A 13,165-nucleotide genomic window follows, 5' to 3' on the forward strand; every position below is an offset into this window, starting at 1 on the left:
TTTATGACAACCTTCCTTCAGTTGATGATTCACTGTAGCGGGGTAAGTTTTATGCTATTTTGTGGATTTGTGCAAGATTAACAAAATCAACTTGTGCAAGATTAACAAGATTAACTTGTGCAAGTTAATCTTAAATATTTTATGACAACCTTCCTTCAGTTGATGATTCACTGTAGCGGGGTAAGTTTTAGGCTATTTTGTGGATTTCAGTATTTGCTGTCAAATCGTCAAGGAACTTAAATCTTTCTCCAATGTGTTCATATAATTTACTACTCTTCATTAATTGGATTCAATTTATCCTTTTCTATTTGAAATTTATCTTTCTTAATGAATTACTGCTTTTGATGTGGTCTGAAGATTTGTTACAATTTACTTCTTGATAGAAAAATATCTATTGATCTCATGTAGAAATACACAAAAAACAGTTTTACCTTGGGATGTTATCATAATATAATTTAATATGCTTCATTGTCGACTATAGTCCTGACAGGGGAGAACTTCTAGTTTTGACTGGATGCCAAGGAGAACGGAAACGCCTGCTTACATGCCTAATGAATTTTGTGTTTAATAAATTGATACACACTTAATGATAGGACAAATTTTCCACGTATGGATTGGCTTCTGAGTGCACATTTTTCAATTTTTTAAAAGATTTTACTTATTTATTTGACACAGTAAAAGAAGGAACATAAGCAGGGGGAGTAGGAGAGAGAGAAACTGAGCCAGGAGCCCCACATGGGGCTTGATCCCAAGACCCTGGGATCATGACCTGAGCCGAAGGCAAACGCTTAACTGACTAAGTCACTCAGGCTCCCCTGGCTGCACATCTTTTAAAAATGTTTCTCCTCCACTGCCCATAGACTTCTGGCACTTGGGACTAAAGGTTGTTCATATGGCGTCCAAACTTTCGGCCCCATCTTCAGTATCATGAAATTAGGTGAGCTGGTGTGGTTGAGGTAGACATACTCCTATAGTGGCCCAGCCAAGAAGGCTGACAATAACACACAGAGCAGCCTAGGAGGCACATAAATACATCTGGAAAATGTTGGCAAAAGGGTAGTTGAGGTAGAAAGAGATAATAGTCTTGCAGACAAAATATCTTACTCCTATCAAATTACAAAAATATCTGACTGTGTGAGCCCAATAGTAGCGCCTTGGAAGAGGCTCAGATAAGTGAGGGGCCCTGGAGGTGAAGCTTCATTAGCGTTATGGTGAATACGCCTCTGCTATTTCCATAACGTGTTTCTCGTTTTAATTTATATCCACTTTTATTGAACTAGAACAGACACATAACATTGTGTAAGTTTAAGGTGAGTAATATGATGATTTCATGTTTGTATATATTGTGAAGTGTTTGCCACAATAAGGTTAGTTAGCACATGGTTGACCTCACATAATTACCATTTTGTTGTTATGGTGAGAAAATTAAAGCTCTACTTTCATAGCAACTTTGGGGTACACAATGCAGTATTGTTAGCTATTGTCACCATGCTATACATTGGCCCCCTGGAATTTATTCATACCGTAACTGAAAGTTTGTAGCCTTTGACCAACATCCCCCCATTTCCCCTGCACTTCAGCCCCTGACAATCACCATTCTATTCTGTTTCTGGGAGTTCAATGTTTTTAGATTTCACATATAAGTCTTTGTCTTTCTCGATCTGAATTACTTCACTTAGTATAATGCCCTCAAGGTCCATTCCCGGTGTTTCAAGTGGCAGGATTTCCTTCTTTTTTATGGAGGAATAATAATTCATTGTGTAGATATACCACATTTTCTTTATCCATTCATCTGTTGATGGGCACTTAGATTATTTCTATGTCAAGGCTATTGTAGATAATGCTGCAATGAACATGGTGGGGGGTTTAGATATCTCTTTGAGAGAGGGATTTTATTTTGGAATATATCCCTATAAGTGGGATTGCTGGATCAGGGGTAGTTCTGGTTTTAATTTTTTGAGGAGCATCCACACTACTTTCTAGAGTGGCTGCACCAATTTACATTCCCACCAACATTGCACATTGTTTCTCTGTATCATTTGTTATTTGCTATCTCCTGTCATTTTGATAATATCCATTCTAACAGGTATGAGGTAATATCTCATTGTGGTTTTTTTTGTTTTTTTGTTTTTTTTTTTTAAAGATTTTATTTATTTATTGGACAGAGAGAGGGATCACAAGTAGACAGAGAGGCAGGCAGAGAGAGGAGGAAGCAGGCTCCCCGCTGAGCAGAGAGCCCAATGTGGGGCTCGATCCCAGCACCCTGGGATCATGACCTGAGCCGAAGGCAGAGGCTTAACCCACTGAGCCACCCAGGCGCCCCTCATTGTGGTTTTGATTTGCATTCCCCTGATGTTAGTGATGTTGAGCACTTTTTCATATATTTATTAGCTATTAATGTGTCATCTTTGGGAAAATGTCTATTCAAGTCCTCTGCCCATTTTTTCCATTGGATTGTTTGGGTTTTCTTTTCTATTGAGTTGTAGGAAGTTCCTTATATATTTGGATTAGTATCCCCTCATCAGATAGATGGCTTGCAAATATCTTCCCCCATTCCATAGGTTGCCTTCTCATTTTGTTAATCATTTCTTTGCCGTGCAGAAATTTTTTAGCTTAATGTAGTCCAACTTACTGATTTTGGCTTTAATTTTAAGATGTAAGTCTTGCATAGTCAAAATTCAATTCTCCTTCCATTTTTAAATGTTGGTAGAGAAAGAGCAAAGAAGTGGAAATAGAACAGAACTTTTCCCCATGACATGAACATTTCTAGAAAATTCTACTTCTCTTCCTGGGACCCAAAGGAGGGTTCTTACTTTCTCTCCTTTTACCCACTTCTCTCAGCCTCAATTTCTCACTGTGTGAAATGTAGGAATTCAAAGATTTCCAAATGTTATGTCCCAATGAATGAATGAGCTCACTGAGTTATCAGAACTGAAGCCTCGAGAGGCCTGGTGCTATGATCATGGCAGGTCCGAATCATTTGTGAGGGGAAAGCAAAAGCAATGTAGGAAAAAAATCCTGTGTGCCTGGGACATGGCACAGCACAGCCCACCCTGAGACCTGTTTAGAGGGCACTAAGAAAGAAGACACTACTCTGGGAAAATGGGTTCCTAATATGGGGGTAATGGAACACAGGATTGGGGTGATGACATGGGCAGAGTAAACCCAAAATAAACTTTACCAGGTTGCTTTGTTTGGGACTATCCTCTAAATCCATCATTTACCATACACATAATGGGCAAACATACATAGCCATACTTAAAGTCAAGATGTTTTAAAATTTTTGATAAACTTGAAATAAATATTATGAAAAAAAGTATATAAACAACAAATGTTTAAAGGTATCCAAATCCTGAAAGGCAAAAGGGCTATAAACATGGCAAGACCCTGGGCATACACTGCCAAGTTCAGAAGGGCCAGCTAATGAATATTATAATTGATGAACTGATGACAGTGATAAGAAAGTGAGGAATTCTTACAGCTGTAACTGTAAAAATATGCCTACTTACCCATTCTAGTCCCTGCTTGTGCAATATCTCCTGAAAATATTTCCACAACTGCCCTCTGTTTATGATATACTGGAAGTCAAAGGACTACTTCTCAAGGACCCTATTAACAAAGTATAGAAATTAACAAATGCATACCTCAAAATATGACACAAGCCTGTATCTGCATACCATGAAGGAAGATATTTTCCTGGATCATGTAATTATCTCTGATTTGTATGATCACTATAAAGAATTTATTATTACAGGTTTTCCCAATTATACCATGCATGGTAACAAAAATAAACACCTCATAAAGTGATAACACTATTAGTCATTTATAAATTAATAACAATACATTTTATCTGAGGAATACAACTCAACACATGTCATTAATAGCTTGAAAGAATCACTAAAATTGTCTTTGTAAAATCCTTTTTTTCCCTGTTTTATTTGACTTATGCTTACCATTTTCGTCATATGACAGATGATTTTAAATGATATTTATATCATGGGGATAGATCAATTTCTCTTAAAAAAATATCCACATCCTATATGATGTATAGCTATTGGATAGTTTATTATAGAATGAGTCATATATCCTAGTTTGAAACAGAATTCAAGTACAGAAATACATAATTAGCAATGTTAATTGTTACAATTGTTACAATGTTAAGGATTTAGCAACCACCTTCTTTGAAAGGTGTGGTCATTTGGAAGGTCACTAGAAAGGGTGGAAGTTTAAGGTCTCGTTCTGCCTGTTTTTCTAAAAACCTGCTTGTCCTTCATTAAGTCAGTTCATTAATTTTCCTTTTTAGTAAAATGCAGATCCTATCAGCTTCTGAACTGCTTCATAGAGCTACTATGATGAAACAATATGGCATCAGATGTGAAACATTTTAAGGACAAATACAAGACACAATTATTTTAATGACCAATAATTAAAGTAAACTATTTTTCCCATTATGTTTACTGACAATTTCTAAGTCTAAAGCCAACTTAATGCATCTATTTGACAATCTAATTATGTGACTCAATTGAGCTTCATGGAAACACCATGAAAAATAGACACAGGTACTGTTTTCTTTCTTTTTATTTATTTATTTATTTATTTATTTATTTATTTAAATAGACATATAATGTATTTTATCCCCAGGGGTACAGGTCTGTGAATCGCCAGGTTTACACATTTCACAGCACTCATCATAGCACATACCCTCCCCAATGTCCATATCCCCACCACCCTCTCTCCCGTCCCTCCTCCCCCCAGCAACCCTATTTTTGTGATTGAGTCTTTTATGGTTTGTCTCTCTCCCAATCCTATCTTCTTTCATTTTCTTTTCCTACCCTCCAAGCCCCCCACATTGCATCTCCACTTCCTCATATCAGGGAGATCATATGATAGTTGTCTTTCTCCAATTGACTTATTTTGCTAAGCATAATACCCTCTAGTTCCATCCACATCATCACAAATGGCAAGATTTCATTTCTTTTGATGGCTACATAGTATTCCATTGTGTATATATACCACATCTTCCTTATCCATTCATCTGTTGATGGACATTTAGGTTCTTTCCATAGTTTGGCTATTGTGGACATTGCTGCTATAAACATTCAGGTGCACATGCCCCTTCGGAGCACATTTGTATCTTTAGGATATATACCCAGTAGTGCAATCGCTGGGTCATAGGGTAGCTCTATTTTCAGTTTTTTAAGGAACCTCCACACTTTTCCAGAGTGGTTGCACCAGCTTGCATTCCCACCAACAGTGTAGGAGGGTTCCCTTCTCTCCTCATCCTTGCCAGCATCTGTCATTTCTTGACTTGTTAATTTTAGTCATTCTGATTGGTGTGAGGTGGTATCTCATTGTGGTTTTGATTTGTATTTCCCTGATGCCAAGTGATGTGGAGCATTACAGGTAACGTTCTCAAGCATCCTTTAATACAAACACCTTACAAACCACAGACTAAAAGTTGGCTTTCAGATGGTAGCTCCACTTGTGGTGAGCAGAGATAGCATCATGTATAGAGGAGTTGAGTCACTCTGTTGTACTCTGGAAACTAATGTAACATTATATGTCAACTATACTCAAATTAAAAAAAATTAACAAAAATGAATTTTTAAAAGTTTTTTTTTATTTTTTTAATTTTTTTTTAAATTTTTTTTTTTAAAGATTTTATTTATCAGAGAGAGAGAGAGGGGGAGAGAGCCAAGCACAGGCAGACAGAATGGTAGGCAGAGGCAGAGGGAGAAGCAGGCTCCCTGCTGAGCAAGGAGCCTGATGTGGGACTCGATCCCAGGATGCTGGGATCATGACCCGAGCCGAAGGCAGCTGCTTAACCAACTGAGCCACCCAGGCGTCCCGAATTTTTAAAAGTTTTAAGGTTGGCTTTCACAATAACCTTTCAGTTTAGGTTCTATATTCACTAATTCTAATTCAGTGAATTAAATATAGCAATTAAACCCTAGCCACTTTTAGAGTATATATTTCTCTGTAGAATGAAATTTCTACACTTTGACACTGCTTCCTGTTTCAGGGTTTTATCAAGCATCTAAAATTTCTCATATAATTCTAAATAACCCCTAACTTTAAATCCTCCCCTTACCACACACTAGTCTACAAAATAAAACACAAGAGTTCTTGGCGTTTGGGGTCGGAGTAGGGGGCTTTATAAAATGAAATGAATAACAGACTGCAAAGATTCTGAAACCAAGAATTCTCTAAAAAGTTTGTCAAAATAAAATATTTGGTCAATATCTTGTTGAGCTATTTTATATAAAAGAGAAAATTCCTAAATAGAAAAGAGTGTCAATAGATTATGACACAGAAAACTGAGCTACTTTATTTTAACATATCTGGGATTATAAGTAATAATACTGTTTTTCTCTTTTAAAAATTTAATACATTATCTGTTATTATGTTATTTGAGCTGAAATAATTCAGTTACAAAGGTTGTGGATCTTTCTCAATGATTCTACACTAAAACGAAACTCTTGGTCTTAGAGGTTAAAAGTTCAGAAGCTAGAACTGGGCTGTAGGGAGTTCAGAATCTGGCCCTGCCCCTCCTTGGCTGTGTGCCTGCAGACAAATTATTCCACCTCTCTGTGTCTCAGTTTCCTCACTTACAAAACAGAAATACTAATAGATCTACCTAAAAGGGTTGTGATGAGGGCTGAATGAAAACCCAAGCAGAGCACTTGGAACAGTGCCTGGTACATACTTCCTACATTGCCATTGTTTCCCAAACATGTTCCCATCTTTTATTAATGCTTAGTAGGTAAAAGCAATTACTATGTACCAAAATATCTACAAATAATCCAGAATAGTAATATGGTCAAACCTTTGTAACTTTCAGAGGTAAAATGTCCTAAGACATTTTTCAAAGAATTAAACTTGTAAATAGAAAATATATATAAGGCACACCTATGAGAGTGTTGCTGGGACTAAATATATGAAGAGGGAAAGAAAGTACCTAAGTAAGGTCACATTAATAATCCAGAATTTAATGAGATTTGATCATACTTCATTTTGTTTAATGTGGTCATTCACATTTTAAAAAATAATCTCAAAATGCCTTGAATTAAATTAAATCAATGAAATTGATTTTTAATGTGTGGTTGTAATAGATTTTGACATACTTTATATGTTGATTTTTATTTACTTATTCACTTATTCATTCCTTTTTAAAATTTTTTAATTTATTTTTTAAATTTCTTTTCAGTGTTCCAGAATTCATTGTTTATGTGCCATACCCAGTGCTCCATGCAATACGTGCCCTCCTTAATAGCCACTACCAGGCTCACCCAATCTCCCAGCCCCCTCTCCTCCAAACACCTCAGTTTGTTTCTCAGAGTTCACAGACTCTCATGGTTCATCTCCCCCTCTGATTTCTCCCAAATCACTTCTCCTCTCCATCTCCCAATGTCCTCTGTGTTATTCCTTATGCTCCACAAATAAGTGAAACCATATGATAATTGACTGTCTCTGCTTGACTTATTTCACACAGCATAATCTCTTCCAGTCCCATCCATGTTGATACAAAGTTGGGTATTCATCCTTTCTGATGGAGACATAATACTCCATTGTATATATGGACCACATCTTCCTTATCCATTCGTCCGTTGAAGGGCATCTTGGTTCTTTCTACAGTTTGGCGACTGTGGCCATTGCTACTATGAACACTAGGATACAGATGGCCCTTCTTTTCACTACATCTGTATCTTTGGGGTAAATACCCAATAATGCAATTGCAGGATCATAGGGTAGCTCTATTTTTAATTTCTTAAGGAATCTCCACACTGCTCTCCAAAGTGGCTGCACCAACTTGCATTCCCACCAACAGTATAAAAGGGTTCCCCTTTCTCCACATCCTCTCCAACAAATGCTGTTTACTGTCTTGTTGATTTTGGCCATTCTAACTGGTGTGAGGTGGTATCTCAATGTGGTTTTGATTTGAATCTCCCTGATGGCTAGTGATGATGAACATTTTTTCATGTGTCTGTTAGCTATTTGTATGTCTTCTTTGGAGAAGTGTCTGTTCATGTCTTCTGCCCATTTTTTGACGTGATTATCTGTTTTGTGTGTGTTGAGTTTGAGGAGTTCTTTATAGATCTTGGGTATCAGCCCTTTGTCTGTACTGTCATTTGCGAATATCTTCTTCCATTCCTTGGGTTGCCTCTTTGTTTTGTTGACTGTTTCCTTTGCTGTCCAGAAGCTTTTGATCTTGATGAAGTCCCAAAAGTTCATTTCTGCTTTTGTTTCCTTTGCCTTTGGAGACATATCTTGAAAGAAGTTCCTGTGGCCGATGTCAGAGAGGTTACTGCCTATGTTCTCCTCTAGGATTCTGATGGATTCCTGACTCACACTGAGGTCTTTTATCCATTTCGAGTTTATCTTTGTGTATGGTGTAAGAGAATGGTCAAGTTTCATTCTTCTACACATAGCTGTCCAATTTTTCCAGCACCATTTATTGAAGAAACTATCTCTTTTCCACTGTATATTTTTTCCTGCTTTGTCAAAGATTATTTGACCATAAAGTTGAGGGTCCATATCTGGGCTTTCTACTCTGTTCCACTGGTTTATGTGTCTGTTTTTGTGCCAGTACCATGCTGTCTTGGTGATCACAGCTTTGTAGTAAAGCTTGAAATCAGGCAATGTGATGCCTCCAGTTTTGTTTTTCTTTTTCAACATTTCCTTAGCAATTCGGGCTCTCTTATGGTTCCATACAAATTTTAGGATTGTTTGCTCCAGCTCTTTGAAAAATGCTGGCGGAATTGTGATTGGAATGGCATTGGAAGTATAGATTGCTCTAGGCAGTATAGACATTTTAACAATTTTTATTCTTCCAATCCATGAGCATGGAATGGTGTTCCATCTTTTTGTGTCTTCTTTAATTTCTTTCATGAGTGTTCTGTAGTTCCTTGAGTACAGATCCTTTACCTCTTTGGTTAGGTACATTCCCAGGTATCTTATGGTTCTTGGTGCTATAGTAAATGGAATCGATTCTCTAACTTCCCTTTCTATATTTTCACTGTTCGTATATAAGAAAGCAACTGATTTCTGTATGTTGATTTTGTATCCTGCCACATTACTGAATTGCTATATAAGTTCTAGTAGTTTGGGGGTAGAGTCTTTTGGGTTTTCCATACAAAGTATCATGTTATCTGTGAAGAGAGAGAGTTTGACTTCTTCTTTGTCAATTTGAATACCTTTCTCTTTGTTGTCTTACTGCTGTTGCTAGGACTTCTAATACTATGTTGAACAAGAGTGGCAAGAGTGGGCATCCTTGTCGTGTTCCTGATCTCAAAGGGAAGGCTGTCAGCTTTTCCCCACTGAGGATGATATTTGCTGTGGGTTTTTCATAGATAGATTTCATGAAGTTGAGGAATATTCCCTCTATCTCTATATTTTGAATTGTTTTAATCAGGAACGCATGAGTTATCTTGTCAAATGCTTTTTCTGCATCAATTGAGAGGACCATGTGGTTCCTCTCTCTTCTTTTATTGATTTGTTCTATCACATTGATAGATTTGCAAATGTTGAACAGACCACTATGCTTTGAAACTGAAGTCAACCAAAAAAAAAAAATGTCTGGAAGGAATTCAAACACCTGGAAGCTAACGACCACCTTGCTTAAGAATGTTCGGATCAACCAGAAAATCAAAGAATTTTAAACAATTCATGGAAACCATGAGAATGAAGACAGTTTGTTACAAAACCTATGGGTTATGGCAAAGATGGTCCTAAGGGGGAAATACATAGCCATCCAAGCCTCCCTCAAAAAAACTGAAAAACCCAGAATACACCAGCTCTCTTTATACCTTAAAGTACTGGAGAATCAACAACAAATTAAGCCAACTCCACAAACAAGAATGGAAATAATCAAGATTAGAGCAAAGCTCAATGAGATAGAAACCAGGGACACAGTAGAACACATCAACAAAACTAGCAGCTGGTTTTTTGAAAGAATCAGTAAGATCAATAAATCATTGGCCAAACTAATCCAAAAGAAAAGAGAAAGGACCCAAATTAATAAAATTATGAATGAAAAGAGAGAGATCACGACTAATACTGAGGAGACAGAAACAATCATCAGAAATTATTATCAACAGTTATATGCCAGTAAGTTAAGCAACCTACATAAAATGGATGCATTCTTAGAAACCTATAAACTTCCAAAACTGAATCAGGAAGAAATTGACAACCTGAATAGACCAATATGTATTAACAAGATTGAGGCAGTGATCAAAAACCTTCCAACAAACAAGAGCCCAGGAACTGATGGATTCCCTGAGGAATTCTACCCAACTTTCAAAGAAGAAACAATACCTATTCTCCTGAAGCTGTTTCCAAAAATTAGAAACAGAAGGAAAACCTCCAGACTCTTTTTATGAAGCCAGAATTATCCTGATCCCCAAACCAGGTAAAGACCCCACCAAAAAGGAGAATTTCAGACCAGTATCCCTGATGAATATAGATGCCAAGATTCTCAACAAGATCCTAGCTAAGAGTGTCCAACAGTACGTTGAAGAGGTTATCCATCATGACCAGGTGGGACTTACCCAAGGGATGCATAGGTGGTTCAACAATTATTCATTTATTTATTTATTACTTTTCATATAATCTCCATGCCCCATTGGAGCCCAATGTAGGACTTGAACTCATGACCCTTAGATCAAAACCTGAGCTGAGATCAAGACTCATATGCTTAAGGGTGCCTGGGTGGCTCAGTCAGTTAAGCGTCTCCTTCAGGTCAGGTCCAAATCCCAGCGTCAAGTCTAGTGTCAAGCACCCTGCTCAGCAGGGGAGTCAGCTTCTCCCTCTCCCTCCCCTGCTTATGCTCTCTCTCTCCCTCAAATAAATAAATATAATCCTTAAAAAAAAGAGCCAAATGCTTAACTGACTGAGCCATCCAGGCACCCCTGTGTTGATTTTTTTTTAACTGCTTACAGTATATTTATATATATTTTTTAATTTTTTATTTTTTATAAGCATATATTTTTATCCCCAGGGATACAGGTCTGTGAATCCCCAGGTTTACACACTTCAAAGCACTGTGTTGATTTTTTAGCAAAAATAACTCTAAATCCCTGATTCCTTTTCTAGGAAATAACTAGAAATTTTCCAGCAAGAATGGACAAAATATTATTTGTTTTTACTGCTAAGGAACAAAACATGTTAAGTACTTAAAAGTTAAAAATGTAAATACCCATAGCCCTCTAAAAACATTTTAAGAAAACCATATGTGTGATACCCAAGAGCCTAAACATAACATAAATATTAAAGGTGGAACAAGAAAGGAAAGGAATGGAATTGCGGCAAGTTTTGCCACAGGCATACAGAAAAAGCATGTTTTAGAGCTATTGACTATTTCTTTTAAATACACACTATCAAATAGTAGTGACCCCAAATTTATAACCCATTACAACTTAGCTAGATGGGTCTTTATAATAAATACTTTCATATGTAAGTGATTAAGAATATTCCAACCAATTCTTTAACATTGGAATAAGAAATCTTACATTTTATTCTATTTATATTTATTTCAGCTTATGTTTCATATGTTTCTTCAAATTCTAAAATTTGAAGGTGAACCTCACTATAATTTTCCAAACAAGCATCTTCAAATATGAGTTCTACAGCAAAGGATATGATTTTTTAAAAAGTGAATGGGACAAAGAGGACAAAGAGGTACAAATTTACAGTTATGTTCACAGAGATGAAAGTACAACATAGGGAATGTAGTCCATAATGTTGAAATAATGTTGTACAGTGACCACATTTATGGTGGTGAGCACTGAGTAATGTCTAGAATCGCTGAATCACTATGTTGTACACCTGAAGCTAATATAACACTGTATGTCAGCTATACTTCAGCAATTAAAAATCTATAAAAAAAATCTATAAATAAATAAACACAGTGAAAACAAGCATCATCACCAGATTCCAGCCAAATACTGTTTGGCTGGAATGACCTAGGCCTGTTGCTTGCTGGCTATCTCCATGATAAAAAAAGGGAGGTTGAGAAGTGTTCAAGGTCCAAATGAAATTTTTTTTTCCTCCTAAAATCCAAATCATTAAAAGAGAAGGAAAGGAAAAAAAATATTCATGAATTTACAGTGGATCAATTCCAACATTCCCTTTGTTGTTGTTCTTGATCACAGTCACCTGTTTCAGATGTCAACAACAGCTACACCTAAAGGGCTAGGGCAAGGTTGGGAACAGGATGCATACTAGTCTCAAGAGTGAGAATGTTCTGTCTGTAGCTATTAATTCAACTTTTATATTATCCCAATATTCTATATTCTTTTAATTGTTTATATAAGGGGCACCTGGGTGGCTAATATAATTAAGCATCTGCCTTTAGTTCAGGTCATAATCCCGGGGTCCTGGAATCCAGTCTCGCATCAGGCTCCTTGCTCAGCGGGGAGCCTACTTCACCCTCTCCTTCTGCAGCTTCCCCTGCTTGGGCTTGTGTGCTTTCTCTGTCAAACAAATAAATAAAATCTTCAAAAAAAAAATGTAGAACTTCCCCCAAAACTAAACTACTAATAGCTTACTGTTGACTGAAAGCCTTACCAGTAACATATACAGCCAATTAACATATATTGTATGTTACATGTCTAATATATTCTCAAAATAGAGATAAATATTATTAAGAAAATTATAAGAAATAGAACATCTGTTTAAAGTATTGTACTGTATTCATCAAAAAAGAATCCATGTATAAGTGAACAAGGGCAGTTTAAACAGTGTTCAAAGGTCAACTGTAAAAGGAAGAAAGAGACCTTTTGCTCCTTGAATCCACACTGCTCCACATTCAATTCCTAAAAATTGAGAAGAAAAACAGGATCAATTGTTTTAATACAAAACCTGCTCAATACTTTTAATAAAAAGCTGTTTTTTAAAATGGACTAAAAAGTTAAAGAGTTTTGATCAGGAAGGGATGCTGTACTTTGTCAAATGCTTTTTCAGCATCTATTGAGAGTATCATATGGTTCTTGTTCTTTCTTTTATTCATCCAGATGGCCAACAGACACATGAAAAAGTGCTCCATATCACTCGGCATCAGGGAAATACAAATCAAAACCACAATGAGATATCACCTCACACCAGTCAGAATGGCTAAAATAAACAAGTCAGGAAATGACAGATGCTGGCGAGGATGCGGAGAAAGGGG

General features: G+C 36.6%; 1 pseudogene; it reads right to left on the minus strand.

Annotated features, from left to right (window-relative positions):
* Nucleotides 1-13,165, minus strand: part of LOC132000948 (glyceraldehyde-3-phosphate dehydrogenase-like) — a 65,055-nt pseudogene that overhangs the window by 19,436 nt on the left and 32,454 nt on the right.

This window comes from Mustela nigripes, chromosome 1 (assembly GCF_022355385.1).
Source record: "Mustela nigripes isolate SB6536 chromosome 1, MUSNIG.SB6536, whole genome shotgun sequence".
NCBI classification, from domain to species: Eukaryota; Metazoa; Chordata; class Mammalia; order Carnivora; family Mustelidae; genus Mustela; species Mustela nigripes.